Source organism: Enhydra lutris, unplaced genomic scaffold (genome assembly GCF_002288905.1).
Source record: "Enhydra lutris kenyoni isolate GAN:26980312 unplaced genomic scaffold, ASM228890v2 scaffoldscaffold4, whole genome shotgun sequence".
Taxonomy (NCBI): Eukaryota; Metazoa; Chordata; class Mammalia; order Carnivora; family Mustelidae; genus Enhydra; species Enhydra lutris.
Genome location: NW_019154088.1, coordinates 60,863,782 through 60,878,783, shown reverse-complemented (window position 1 = coordinate 60,878,783; position 15,002 = coordinate 60,863,782). Strand labels below are relative to the sequence as shown.

The window sequence follows — 15,002 nt, the reverse complement described above, 5'->3', positions numbered from 1 at the left end:
TTCACTCTAACATCTGCTTTTGCTGCAGCCCATAGGTTTTGGAATAGTGTTTTCTTCTTCTTTTGTTTGAAACATATTTTGATTTGCTGTTTGATTTCTTATTTGGCCTACTGCTTGTGCAGTAGTATGTTAATATTCACATGTTAAATATTTAATATTTCTATTATAGATTTTCCAGCTTTATTTTATTGTTGATCTTTAGTTTTGTATCATTGTGGCAGGAAAATCTATTTGGTATGATTCCAGTCTTCTTAAATTTGTAGTATTTGTTATGTATCTTTTTTTTTTTTAAATGTCTCTCTCTTTTTTTTTTTTTTTTTAGTGGGCAGAGAGGCAAGCAGAGAGAGAGAGAGAGAGAGAGAGGAGGAAGCAGGCTCCCTGCGGAGCAGAGAGCTCGATGTGGGACTCGATCCCAAGACCCTGAGATCATGACCTGAGCTGAAGGCAGAGGCTTAACCCACTGAGCCACCCAGGTACCCCTGTTATGTATCTTTTTATGTGATTTAACCAGGGGTGTCTTCTGTGTGTATTTGAGGAAAATATGTATTTTATTTTTCTTGGATGGAATGTCTTATATGTATATATATGTGTGTGTGTGTCTTTTAGAACCATGTACTCTGAAATACACCGCAGGTAGAAAATGTTCTTGTTGAAAAAAAAGTAGTAACTTTAACTAAAGGTGCTCATTGAAAATAAAGCATATCAGAGGGGGAGTTGGTTGGGGGGGAATGGGTAAAACAGGTAAAGGGGATTAAGTGTACATTTCTCATGATGGAGGACTGAGTAATGATGTATATATATAGTGCTATAGAACTGCTGACTCACTATACTGTATAACTGAAACTAATCATAACACTGTATCTTAACTGTACTAGAATTAAAGTTAAAAACTTTAAAAAAATTCCATTTAATAGCTAAGAAGGGCAGACAGATGTACTGAAAAATTCTAAGTCATACAGGTCATGAAGAGAGATTCACAATCTTTCTAGAGAACTCTTTATAAAAAACAGATTAAAAGTCAGATTCAAACAGATTTAAATTTTCTAAAGAACAAGAAAGATTCAAAAGTGTAATGAACATTTTATGTTACAGAAAATTCTAGTGGGATATATTTAAAAAATAAACACACATTTTAATCTTCATATCAGAGGAATAAAAGCTCTTTAGAGGCTAATCTTTGCTACTGCATGTATGGAGAATATGATGATGATATTATTGGCTAATAGTTCACTAATATGTGAGCCAGATAGGTGGCAGAGAGAAAATTTATATATCCTAAAAAGAGAAGTTCAAATAAGTTATGGGACAGCCACTGGTGAGATATTATTGCTCAGTTTAATGAAGACAAATACACACAATATAATATTATTATATTTATTGAATGCAGGATGCAGAAGGATTTAATGTTGACAGGTATGTAGTATGATGCTTTGGAAAACCCTAAGCTCAAAGGTCAGACAGAACTGGGTCTAAATCCTGTCCATACCAATACAGAATTGGGCCAGCAAGGAATTAAGCATGGCATCTTACTTTCTCTGAGCCTGAATTTTTTTTTAAGATTTTATTTATTTATTTGAGAGAGAGCACAAGCAGGGTGATGGGCAGAGGGAAAAGCAGACTCTCCACTGAGCAGGGAGCCTGATGTGGGGCTCAATCCCAGGACTCCCTGATCATGACCTGAGCTGAAGGCAGATTGAGCCTGAATTTTTTATCTTTGAAATGAATGTAGTAATTGCTAGCATAGGGGGCCCATCATTCTAAAGTGTAATGATGATAACAGCTATATTTATATAGTGCTTCCTGAGTGCAAGGTACTTTTCTCAATAGTTCACAATTATAATACTATTTAATCTTCTCAACAACCTCCTGATGTAAGTACTATTATCCCTATTTCACAATGGAGGAAATTAAGGCACATTGAGATTAAATAACTTTTCCAAGGTTATAAAGTCAGTAAGTGGCAGAACCAAAACCAATGATAGCTATTTTTGGTTACTGTTAAGAATAGCTTGCTGAGGGCGCCTGGGTGGCTCAGTGGGTTAAGCCTCTGCCTTCGGCTCAGGTCATGATCTCAGGGTCCTGAGATCGAGCCCCGCATCAGGCTCTCTGCTTGGCGGGGAGCCTGCTTCTCCCTCTCTCTCTCTGCCTGCCTCTCTGCCTACTTGTGATCTCTCTCTCTCTCTGTCAAAAAAAAAAAAAATTTAAAAAAAAAAAAAAAAAAAAAAAGAATAGCTTGCTGACTTTAAGAATTACAAGGGAGTCTAGAAAATCTCCTTCCACCTAAAGCAACTATATCACTAGATTATTTGAAGTATAATTCAATTCAGAGATTGAAAGACTTCAAACTTTTCCTCCCAAATAGCACACTGTTAGGAAAACTAGATAAAACAATTCCACTTGACTTAATTTTTTTTTACATTTAAAGTATAGTGAAGTGACTCTTGGTTCCATTCCAAGATTAAAGACAGACTTCTCTCTATCCCTCCCACTAAGAACAGCTAAAAACCCTGGACACTCTATATAAAACAAGTACAAGAAGACTGTGAAAGACAGAAAAGGCAGAGCTGCTAATAATCTAGGGACTAAAGCAATAACATAGCAGTGAGTTTTGAGTTTTCTTTTTGCCTCATATATCCCAGAAGGTAAAAAAGAACAGAAAGACCAAAAGAATGGGTAAATATAAAAGAATTTCCTTTCTTTTCTTGACTTTCTATATTATGTTTTGATAATGTCTGTTATGGTTTTAAGCACATGTAGAGGAAATTTAAGACAATTATATTGTAAGTGAGAGAGAGTAATGGGACTTCAGAGAGGCAAAGTTTCTATATTTCATTCAAACTGGTAAAACATCAACGTGAGTACACTTTGATAAGCTATGTATCTTTCAGGTAATACTTAAAGCAACTACTAAAAAAAATCTATACAAAGATGTACACTCAGTAACATTGAGCAATATAATCATTAGAAATTTAATAGAGAGGAAGGTTTACAGTCAACTGCGTTTGCCCATTTCATCTACTTTCTAGCTGTGACTGCAACCATAGTATTTAACCTCTTTGTAAATTAGTCAATAACATTCATTTCAAACCATTTAGAGTTAGAACATATTGGCTATAACTATTATAGCTATTATTTTAATATTTTGATTGAGACTATTAACCCTTATTTACTTTGCTAGTTTAAATGAATATTTATTGTAGTCTTGAACTGAGATATTTGGTAAAGTGCTAGTCATGGTGACTAGTATATAGTATGGGCTTGATAAATGAAAACTGTGATCATTTATTAGTAAATAAATGTCCATGGGTTAGCCTTTTTTTACTCCCATAGACTCTGAACCAAAAGATCGTATAACTTCTTTTACATCAGTCTTAGAAATTATTTTTTTGGATTTGACACCAAAGCAAAGGCAACAAGAGTAAAAATAAACAAATGGGACTACATCAAATTAAAAAGGCTTCTGTATAGCAAAGGGAACCATCAACAAAATGAAAAGAACACCTATGGAATGGGATAAAATATTTACAAGATATATATCAGATAAGGGATTAATATCCAAAATATAAAGAACGCATGCAAGTCAATAGAAACAAGCCAAACAATGTATTTTAAAAAACGGACAGAGGATCTGAATAAATTTTGCCAAAGATGATATACAAATGGCCAACAGGAACCTGAAAAGGTGCTCCACATTACAAATCATTAGCAAAATGCAAATAAAACCACAATGAGGTATCACCTCACACCTGGTAGAATGGCTCTTATCAAAAAGACAAGACAACAAGTGCTGGTGAGATCATACAGAAAAGAGAACCTTGTGTACTGCTGGTGGGACCATAATTGGATGAAACTACTATGGAAAACAATATGAAGTTTTTTTCAAAAAATTCAAAATAGAAGTACCATATGATCAGCAACTCAACTTCTGGGTATTTATCAAGAGGAAACAAAATCGCCATCTTGAAAATATATCTGCACCACCACTTTCATTGCAATATTATTTACAATAGCCAAGACAGATAAACAACCTAAGTACCATCGACAGATGAAGGGATAAAGAAAATGTGGTATACAGTTGACTCTTGAACAACATTAGTTTGAACTGTACAAGTCCACTTATTCAGAGATTAAAAAATATATTTAATATACTTAAAATATATATTAATTATCATATTTGTGAAAACATAGATGGACCTTTGGGGGCATTATGCTAAGTGAAATTTAAGTCACACAGAGAAAGACAAATACTGTATGATCTCACTTAAATGTGGATCTTAAAAAAACTCAAACTCATAGATGATACGCAGAACAAATTGGTGGTTACCAGAGAGGCAAGGGCGTGTGAGGTGGGCACACTGAGTGTAGGTAGTCAAAAAATACAAACTTCCAGTTATAAGATAACTAAGTATAAGAAAAAAAGACAAAAAACCTCAAAAACCGTAATTTTTAAAAATTAAAGACAAACTATTTTATTGTTATATATTCCTATAATGCTATATAACTTGTGCTTTCAATTTATCCCCCCAAAAATATTAACTATGATTTACTACCCTTTTACAGATGAGGAACTGCAGCCCACAGGTATTAAGTAATTTGCTCAAAACATTTACAAAGCTAGTATATGATAAAGTCAGAATATAGGTCTTCTGTCTCTAAATTTAATGCCCTTTTCGCAACACTATGCTGTCAATCAGATATGGAAACATATTTAAAATCACAAAGTTAGTAACTAGAAGATACAGTATTCAAAACCAAGTCGTTAAACCCTATGTGCTTAAGATTACATTACACTATTGATACAAATGATTAAAATATAAATCGATGGATGTTCAAGCTCATTAGTATTAAAGATACATTAAAGCACATCAAATTAGAAATATTACATATATCAAATTAGCGAACATGTACTAATGACTTAAAAAACTAATGATAACACAGGACACCTGGGTGGCCCAGTCACTGGGTCTCTGCCTTCAGCAAGTAATGATCCCAGGGTCCTAGGATCAAGTCCCATGTCAGTGCTCCCTGCTCAGGGGAAAGCCTGCTTCTCCCTCTCCCACTCCCCCTGCTTGTGTTCCCTCTCTTGCTGTATCTCTCTGTCAAATAAATAAAAATTTTTTAAAAAGCCTAATGATAATACAATGGAATATTATATTGCCACCACCAAGGGAATTATTATTGAAGAAGATATTCTATCCCATTGAATGGACAGCTAGAGATCTGAAGGTATGTAGTATTTTCCACACCACCTGAGTTCTATGTACTGCCTAGGAAAATCTAAAAATAAAGATAAAAGGAAATAAGCTGACAAAAAGTGAAATGAGTAAAGTATGTACTGTAATTAATACTTAGTAAACTTTAAAAAAATTAAATGGACAGAGATATATGGAAAGAAATGAATAGATCCACAAGGAAAAAACAAAGGTAAAAAACTATATAACACATTAAATTACAATGAAACATGACACCTTCTGCAGTCTTTCTAGGCCTGTTATTCCACACAAAACTAAAACACAGATTGGGCAACATGATTAAAGAGACTGAAGGGGTGCCTGGGTAGCTCAGTCAGTTAAGCATCTGCCTTTGGCTCAGGTCATGATCCCAGGGTCCTAGGACTGAGCCCCACATCGGCCTCCCTGCTCAGTGGGAAGTCTGCTTCTCTCTCTTCCTCTTCCTCTGTGTGTGTGCATATTCTCTCTCTCTCTCTCTCTCTCTCTAGCTCTCTCTCTCTCATATAAATAAAAATCTTAAAAGAAAAGAGATATTGTAAAATTCTTAACTTAGGAAATCTAAACATTTTTTGATCCAAAGCTACTGAATTAAATGTGTCAAGTCAATTATTTTGGTGTCACAGAAACCATTAAAAAATGAGAGCCTGAATTTAGTACATAAATGTTTAGAATCATCCTTTTGTAAAAGAGTAAAGAATATCAACCATTTACTGCGTAGCCTCCAAAATAAACTTTTTCAATGTCTTCCACAGAAAATGGCTAATCCAATGTTTTCTAACATTTCTCTTATATTTATCAATCCAAAATTTTGAGAGAAGACATTTGAAGTGTCATTAATAAGCAATTACCATAAAAATCTACAAAACTACAAATACATCATTTAGCAATGGTATAATAAGTTAACAACAATAACCTACAAAAAACTGTTAATACTCTAAAGACAAGAATGACTTATGGCCCACCTATCAATTTTACCAGTTTTTCTTACCATCCCCCATATCCATCAAAATGTGATTTGATAAACTATCAATGCCACTGAATTATTAAATATTTTCCCATAAAATAAGTTTCCTGTTTCCTATTAATCTAATAAAATTTCACCGGTATGATCAAAGTAGACCCACAATCCCTTAGTCATTGAGCATTAGCCTCTAATTTTCCTTACATCTTCACTCCTCTCACACAAACCATTAAATCTCAGTGGTGCTTTGTTATTTATACTGCTTCCCCTCCGTATAAGGACATGGTTCTGCACATTACAGAATATCCCATCACAGGAGCAGCTTGGCTTAAAAAAGACTGAGGTTTTTTTTCCTTCTTTTGTAGAAGTCATCTAGAGAAAGGCCATGTAGAGATGGTGGTTGCATAGTATCCTCAGGGACTCTCAGGGCCCCAAGTTTCTAACTTTCTCTTTCACCATTCTCCATAAGTGGCTTCCATCATCAAGATCACCTCATAGTTCAAATTGTTTGGTAAAGCTCTGGTTACCATGTCTTCAATTAAGGTAAAAAAGGAGAAACTGAATGGCAAAATGGGATCTCTTCCAGCAGAGTCACTGATCTTTACAAGCACACACACACACATATTTCTGCTTTTATCTTTATTGCCTGTCACTTATCTACAAAATACAGTCTTTTCTTCAAGGTGTCAATGTACCTACCTTTTTCTTTTTTTTAAGATTTTATTTATTTATTTGACAGAGAGAGAGAGACAATGAGAGAGGGAACGCAAGCATGGGGAGTGGGAGAGGGAGAAGCAGGCTTCCCCAATAAGCAGGGAGCCTGACATGGGGTCTGATCCCAGGACCCTGGGATCATGACCTGAGCTGAAGGCAGATGCTTAACACCTTAGCCACCCAGGCACCCCTCAATGTACCTATCTTAAAAAAAAAAAAAAAAAAAAAAAGATGAGGATTCTATTAATGTAGAAGAGAAAAACAGATTTAAGGTTGGGTAGAATACTAGCAGCCTGCATCACAAGTTCCTATCCATTTTTCACAGCTTCTAGGTAACCCTTGATAGTGGGAGAAATTTTATGTCATATCTTTAATCAATACAGCTAAAAGCTTTCCCCAATATATACTCTTACTTCCTTGGCTATCTGTGGAGTATGGCCAATCCTAAACTGTACTCATACCACAACAGGTACAATAAGATTATAATTCGGAAGTCTTATTGGATAGGATTTTTCATCTATCACATCTTGTGCACCAGCTGGGAAAGAAAAGTTGATTTGTTTTGTAAAGTGGCCTAATAGAATGCGGCAACTCACTCTGTGTGTCTTGACCAATTAGCAAATCAATGGAGCTCCAGTGTGGTCTCTTTTGTTACAAATCTGGGATCTTATTCCATAGACACATCTGCTGCATGATCACAATTATCATCAATCCCATTATAGTACCTCATTTACTGAACATGTAGTAGGTCCCTGTGCAAAGTGATCTATTTATTCATTCAGACCTCATAATAACCCTATTATGTTATTTTTGTCCTCATTTTATAGAAAATAAAAATAGCAAATGTTTATTGAGTGTTTAATATGTGCCAGGCTTACTCAAAGTATTTTATAGATAAGTACTATTATTATCCCTAATTTACAGATGAAAAGGCAGGAAAGTTAGTAACTTGCCCAAAGTCATATAGCTTATAAGTAGCAGAGCCATTGGACACCTGGGTGGTCCAGTCAGTTAAGCATCCAACTCTTGATTTCAGCTCAGGTCATGACCCCAGGTCCTGCGATTGGCCCCTTCCCACCCCCAGAGTGGAGTCTGCTTGGGATTCTCTCTCTGCACCCCCCCACCTGTGCACATATGAATGTACATGCTTGCTGTCTCTCTCCTTTAAAAAAAAAAAAAAAAAATAGTAGCAGAGCCAGGATACAAATCCTCACAAACACTCGAGAGTCAACTCAATTAACTCCTATACTATAATCATAAAATAAGCCAGCAGAGGGTTAAGTAACTCACCTAAGAGCTAGATCTACTGTCTTGACTCCAAATGAATCAAAGCAATATGGTTTGACTGACCAAGGGATTATTACTCTTCAAGGGCAGAATTACAAGAGAATAACACTATCAAAATAACAAACATAACCCATAAATTTCAGTGATAAGCAATTGAGGAGGATGAAATGCAGTGCATCCATGCTGCCTAGACACCGCGGCAGGTAGACCCACCTCTTCTAGTAACAGATAAACCCAAAGCAGCTTTGGCAAATGTATCTAGTGACTGTCATACATTAGTCTAGAAATCATTAGTATCTAAAAGATCTTGAATAAATAGATGTCTGCATTTTACAACTGCTGTCAAAAAATTAAAGAGTAAACAGTTTTTTGCTACACCACACTCAATGGATATATCTAGAAGTAGTAATTTTAAAGACATCAGGAAAAATATTTTAAGAAATAATAAAAAGTAACAGAATCAGATACTTTGTTGCCATCTGTCAGAACTAAAAAATTTATAGTTCTTTTACCTATAATTACAACCCTAACTCTCATCCTTTGAGAGATACGTAAATTATGCTATGAATTTCCTTAGTATTTTTTCCTAAGATTAACAAGGTACAATTTTTTTTTTTTTTTAGGTTTTTATTTATTCGACACAGAGATAGAGAGTATAAGTAGGCAGAGCAGCAGGCAGAGGGAAAAGGAGAAGCAGGCTCTCCGCTGAGCAGGGAAGCCGATGTGGGGCTCAATCCCAGGACCCTGGGATCACGACCTGAGCCAAAGGCTGCAGCTTAACCGACTGAGCCACCCAGGCACCCCAAAATGTACAATTCCAATACCAGAGTCAAAAATACCTGTGTTCTCCCTCTCTAAAAAAAAATAAATAAAATGAAAATCCCCCCCCCTCACTTCTCCCACTCTCAAATAAATAAATAAATAAATAAGCCTATGTTAAGCCTGAACACACAACATACCAATCACAATGCTACTACTGGTTCATTTTCAAACACTCCCCTAAGAATTTTAAGTCTCTCTTCCAACAACAGCACAGACATATAGTGACTATTAGAAGGAGTATCTTGCACCTAGGACAGTAACTGAAACACTGTAAGCATTAGTGATGAATGAAGCTCATGTCACCAATTGAATCAATTATAAGAGTCATTCACTTTCATGAACACCTCATACCCTATTAAAAAAAAAATCAGGCTCAGTATATTGTTCTTCATCAAACACATCCTTTTTTCCTAATTCCAGACTAAATGAGACATTCTCAGTTAAGTTCATACCAGTTCATGTTTATACTCTACTTCCAATTACCAATGCTTTTAAACTAACTGGAGGAATTTTAAAGAACTGAACAGTACTAAATTTACACTATATTTCATTGGATCCTCAAGGGATGAAACATAAAACATATTTTTGTTAGTAAAAAGTTACTATACTGGGGTGCCTAGGTGGCTCAGTTGGTGAAGCATCTGCCTTGGCTTCTCCCTCTCTCTATTCCCCTCCCTCCCACTCATGTGCTCGCTCTCTCTCATAAATAAATAAAACCTTTTTTAAGAAGTTATTATACTAAGTAAGAATTATATTAAGATTTTTTAAAGTTATATTGATTCCTGTTTAAAAAGAAAGGAAGAAAGAAAGAAAGAATCATAAAAGAGCCAGTGATCCTCAGTGAGGCATAAAGTACCAGAAAGAATCAGCTATTATAAATCATTAGCGTTACACCAACTTTAATTTAATGCATCATTTGACTGGGAACTAATATTAGATGAAAAGCAGCCAAAGCAGCTTTTATTTATAGCGATGTGTGGAATGATAACAGAAATGTTGTTACTAAAAGCAATTTAATTTAAGCAATATTTAAAAGTAAATTTTTACACATAATGGTATTTGAACACAATTTGAAATGGGAAGGACATATCACTTGCGAAGAATATCATTCCTCATTTTAAAAGTATTAAGAGGTCTCTATTTTTACCACAAGGGAGTAATAGGATCCAGAATTAACTTCCAAATGTAAACTACTAGAAAAGTGAATAAACTATGTATCTGACTTTGGACAATAGGCAACACAAAACTGATTCCTTTAAAAAAAAAAAAAAGAAGAGGAAGAGAAATCCAAGAGGAGGAGGAGGAAGAGGAGAAGGAAGAGAAGAGGAAACGGAACAGGGAAGACCTATAATTACCTGGGACTCTTTCTGAAAGTACTTTTGAGATTATAGTATGTTGAAGGGGAAACCCTTCTAGTGCATTGCTAAGTTGAAAAGGCAGAAGTCAGAGCACCAAAACAAAATAAAACAATTTTGGGGGGAAAAAGTCCCCGAAGTGAGAGAGTTATGCAAAGACCTATTTTGTAAATTTTAAAAAAGACAGAGAGATAGATCCCCTTAAATTACCTGAATAACAATCTATATATGCATAGGGTGAAAACACAGAAGCCTAAGCAAAAACAAGTTCTGGGAAGGAAAATTTAACAGGTGCCTGAAGCTGAGTAAAATTATATGATGATACTAGAGCTCACAGAGGGCCAGGAATCATTAGACTTCTTACAAACAAGACAGAGAAGAGTCCTCACTGAATCGTTGGAACATTCAGTAAAGTCCCAAAGAGAGGTCCACCTTAGTATGAGGCTAAGAGAGCACAAGAATAAAGGTTACCTCTAGACCTGCCTTAGAAAACCTTAAACACATTAAGACACATGGAAAGGGAAGAGGAAGGAAATAAATTTGCTGCTGCTGACTCTGGCTCAGAAAAGCTCAGTCTCAAAACTCTCCCACACCTGCAGAACGCCACTTTGCACAACATGCTGGGTCATCGCATGTGCCATTTGGAACAGCTGCCACTGCCACCATAGGAAAGGAGACTGAGGTACCATGAGGTATTGTCATGACCAAGGATAAAGGTAAAGGAGTTTTAAAAACAGGTGCAGGGGTAAGAGTGAAAATGAACCTGAAAAAAGTTGGTGTGTAAACAGGATGAATACGAGTATAACCAAGTAATCAAAATGTTGGGAAATGTATAATTAGAAACAATGTGTCTTGATAGTGTGAAGAGATGGCTTGAACAAATACCTAACATTATACTGGTCTGCCAGACTATGAGGATAACAAAACTGATAAATTTTAAACTACAATGCAGATAAAGGTATAAACCTAAAGGCATGTGGCAAGTTTCCAAAGCCTGCTAAAATAAATGAGACATACATTTGGTGCTGGAGATGATGATGAAATCCAGTCTGATGATACTAGAGACGTTGATAAAGACCATGAGGATATTTAAATTGAACTCAATGTTTTACATTCCAAATTTTCTAAAGATTAAATCCGAAAGGAGGTAAGGCTTCCTTGTCCATTAAAAGTTAACCAGACTTCTGGGGTGACTGGAAGGCTCAGTCGGTTGAGTGCCTGACTCTTGGTTTCAGCTCCCATCATGACATCAGGGTCATGGAACTGAGCCCCGCATCAGGCTCCACACCTGGCGGAGATTCTCTCTCAGCCCCTCTCACCTCTCTAAAATAAATAAATCTTAAAAAAAAAAAAAAAAAATACCAGACTTCAATGTAGCTTAGTCATTTTATCATGGCATCCCTTTCCGTAACGAATAGGTGAACTCCTTATGCTCAAATACTCCTGGCAGCAGTTCTTCTGTCTTCTTGATCGATCTCTCATTAGTTAAATAAAAACTATGATACACGTTAACAAGTAACTTTAAGTAGTAAGCTTTTATAGAACCCAGGTACGTTTCATTTCAAAGTCCCCTGTTCTTAATCATAATTCTCTTTTTAAAAGGGGAAAAAAATGGGACGCCTGGGTGGTTCAGTCAGTTAAGCATCTACCTTCAGCTCAGGTCCTGATGGTCCTGGGATGGAATTCCACATCTGGCTCCTTGCTCAGGAGGGAGACTCCTCTCCCTCTCTCTGCCACTCCCCCTGCTTGTGCTCTCTCTCTGAGAATAAATAAAATCTTAAAAAAATAAAAAATAAAAAAAGGGGGGGAATGTCTATATGATAGTATACTGGACGATTAATGAGAAAATCCTATTATGCAAAAGAAAATGTTTAGGGTGTAAAGAATATTGGAACAGAGATAACAATATCTGCCTTACAGATAGGAAAACCAAGGCATTTAAAGGTGAATTAATGGGGGGTGAGAATGGGTCACAGAGCTAGCAAGTATCAAACAGAAATTTCAACCCAGCAACTTGGTTCCAGATTTTACTGCAAGTATGTCTTTCACAGCCAAGTATCTTCCCAGTCTAGACCAGACATATGAAACAAAAGGATCCCTATCAATAGTCAGGATAAGAAATAAAAATCTTTGCCATCTCAAGAACACTACTAATTAACAGTGATTTTTGGAAGAATCATTCTACCTAAAGAACTCTCTTGTTTTCTTATGATCTATAAAGACCTTTGCAGCTTGAATTGTAATACGAACTTTAGAAAGTGGGGGAAAGGTGATTCCTTCCAACTCCCCCTCATCATTCATGAATTCATCTGTATTTATCCACTGCCCCACTGCCTACCATATGTCTGACACTATACTAAGTGCCAAGGATGACAAAACAGAGATAATACTCATTTTAGTGGATCACAGAATCTACTGGGAAACCAAAAACGAAACAAATAATTACACATTTCTTATGTTTCTAAAATATGCTGAGCCTACCCCCAACACAGGGATTCTGAACTTGTTGTCTAAAATACCCTTGTCCAAATATGCACCACAGTTCTTTCCTCAGCAAATTCAGGTCATCATCGCTCAACTACCACCTTCTCAATAAAACCTTCCCTGACCTTTCTATAAAAAAATGGTATACTTCCCACTCCAACATTCCCTATCATCTTCCCTCATGTACTTACTTTTCTCTAGAATACTTATCACCATCAAACACACTTATTTGTTTAGTATCTGTATTCCCACCAGAATAAAAGCTCCATGAGATCAATAATTTTTGTCTATACTGTTTAGTATCATTCAGTCTAGAACAGTACCTATAATATAGCACACACTGAATATTGCTGACTAATGAATGAGTGCAATGAAGTAAAAAGTCCAAGAATAGTGACAGTGTATAAAAGAAGAAACCATTAATTTTATTTAGACTAATAGACACTTAATAACTAAAATACCATTTATAAGTGCTAGCTATCATTCAAGTATATGGTATTAATTTAAGCATTTTGTTTCAGTTTTTCTGTAATTCCTTTCTTATATTTTTAAACAGTTAAAGTCTATGTAATAATAATTTACTGATAAAGAGGTTCACATTTTTATTCTAGAAGGGAGTCAACATCTAACAATATTATTTATTCTTCATTCTATCAACTATCCCACCTTAAAAAATGACAATACGAGATGCACTATTCTACCTGGGTTTGATATTACCATACTCATTGAACTAGAACAAGCATCTTATTTTTCAGAAATGGAAAACTAAAAATCAAGAGAGAGAGAAAAGGACCTATAAAAATCACCTTCCAAGGTGTATAGTTTATTTTTTTGCTTCATATGCTCAGTGTGCAAAGATTTTATACAATTACGGCACTTACAGCTAAACATCTAGAAAAAAATTTGTCTCAAATTTAGTGTATCATGATCCATAGGACTATGTAGCCTGACAAAACTCTTGTTTTGAAGAATGATACTTTTATTTATACCTAAACAACATTAACCTATCATTAAAACAAGTATTTAGGGGTGCCTGGGTGGCTCAGTGGGTTAAAGCCTCTGCCTTCAGCTCAGGTCATGATCTCAGGGTCCTGGGATCGAGTCCCACATCAGCTCTCTGCTCGGCGGGGAGCCAGCTTCCTCCTCTCTCCCTCTTTGCCTGCCTCTCTGCCTACTTGTGATCTCTGTCTGTCAAATAAATAAATAAATAAAATCTTTAAAAAAAATAAACAAGTATTTAACAATAATAATTTTAAAAAGATAAACAGACCTTGAGACACAGTTTTCAAATTCAATCACCTATCATTTGAAACTCCAATAATCAGTCAATATGATCTTCCAGAAGATTAAAAAAAAATAAAGTTGCTATAGTATTTCTAATGAAATGAATTTGTTAGAATAATCTGTGTATAATGGAATTTTTCAAGAGTCCCCTAATTTGTCCTGATAAAAATACAACTTATTACAAGAAATTTGGAAGAAAATACTCATGAAGAAATAATTTAGTATGATCTGCCATATTATACTGTGAAAACCTAAGAATATTAACCAACTATATCCAGGACTCCCAAAACACATGTATTCTCTCCCCTAATTAAGAAAACCAGGCGCACCTGGATGGCTTAGTCAGTTAAACATCTGACTTTGGCTTAGGTCATGATGCCAGGGTCCTGGGATCAAGCCTGGCTTTGGGCTCTCTGCTCAGTGAGAAAACTGCTTCTCCCACTCCCTCAACCCCGACTCATGCTCTCTAGTTCACTTTATCTCAAATAAATAAACCTTAAAAAAGAAAGAAAGAAAGAAAAAATCAGTAATCGTACTAAGCAAAGAAGAAAGCAAAAACAAATCTTCATATAAAAAATACAGTTAAATCTAACATCTACTAATATCTATATCCAAACTAAGTTTTCAAACAGAAAAAAGCTAAAGAATGGTCTCAGTTCTCCATCTTTCAATTATACGGACATTCCTCAAAGTATCTATAAAAACTAAAATTACTATAAAATAGTTTCTTACTATTATACACATTTTAAAATGTTACTGTTTATTTTAAAAAATATACCCTGTGAATATTAAAGATAAATATTAAATGTTAAAGGTAAGTATTTCCTTCTGATTAACTTTCATTCTCCAGAAAGAAAATATGGA

The 15,002-nt window shown here is 35.3% G+C and overlaps 1 protein-coding gene and 1 pseudogene across 5 annotated transcripts in view; one reads left to right on the top strand and one right to left on the bottom strand.

Moving 5' to 3' along the window:
• LOC111159793 (fucosyltransferase 8) overlaps positions 1-15,002 on the bottom strand; it is a 294,732-nt gene that overhangs the window by 161,251 nt on the left and 118,479 nt on the right. The gene's annotated exons all lie outside the window — the stretch shown is intronic.
• On the top strand, positions 10,883-11,463 carry LOC111139923 (annotated as a pseudogene).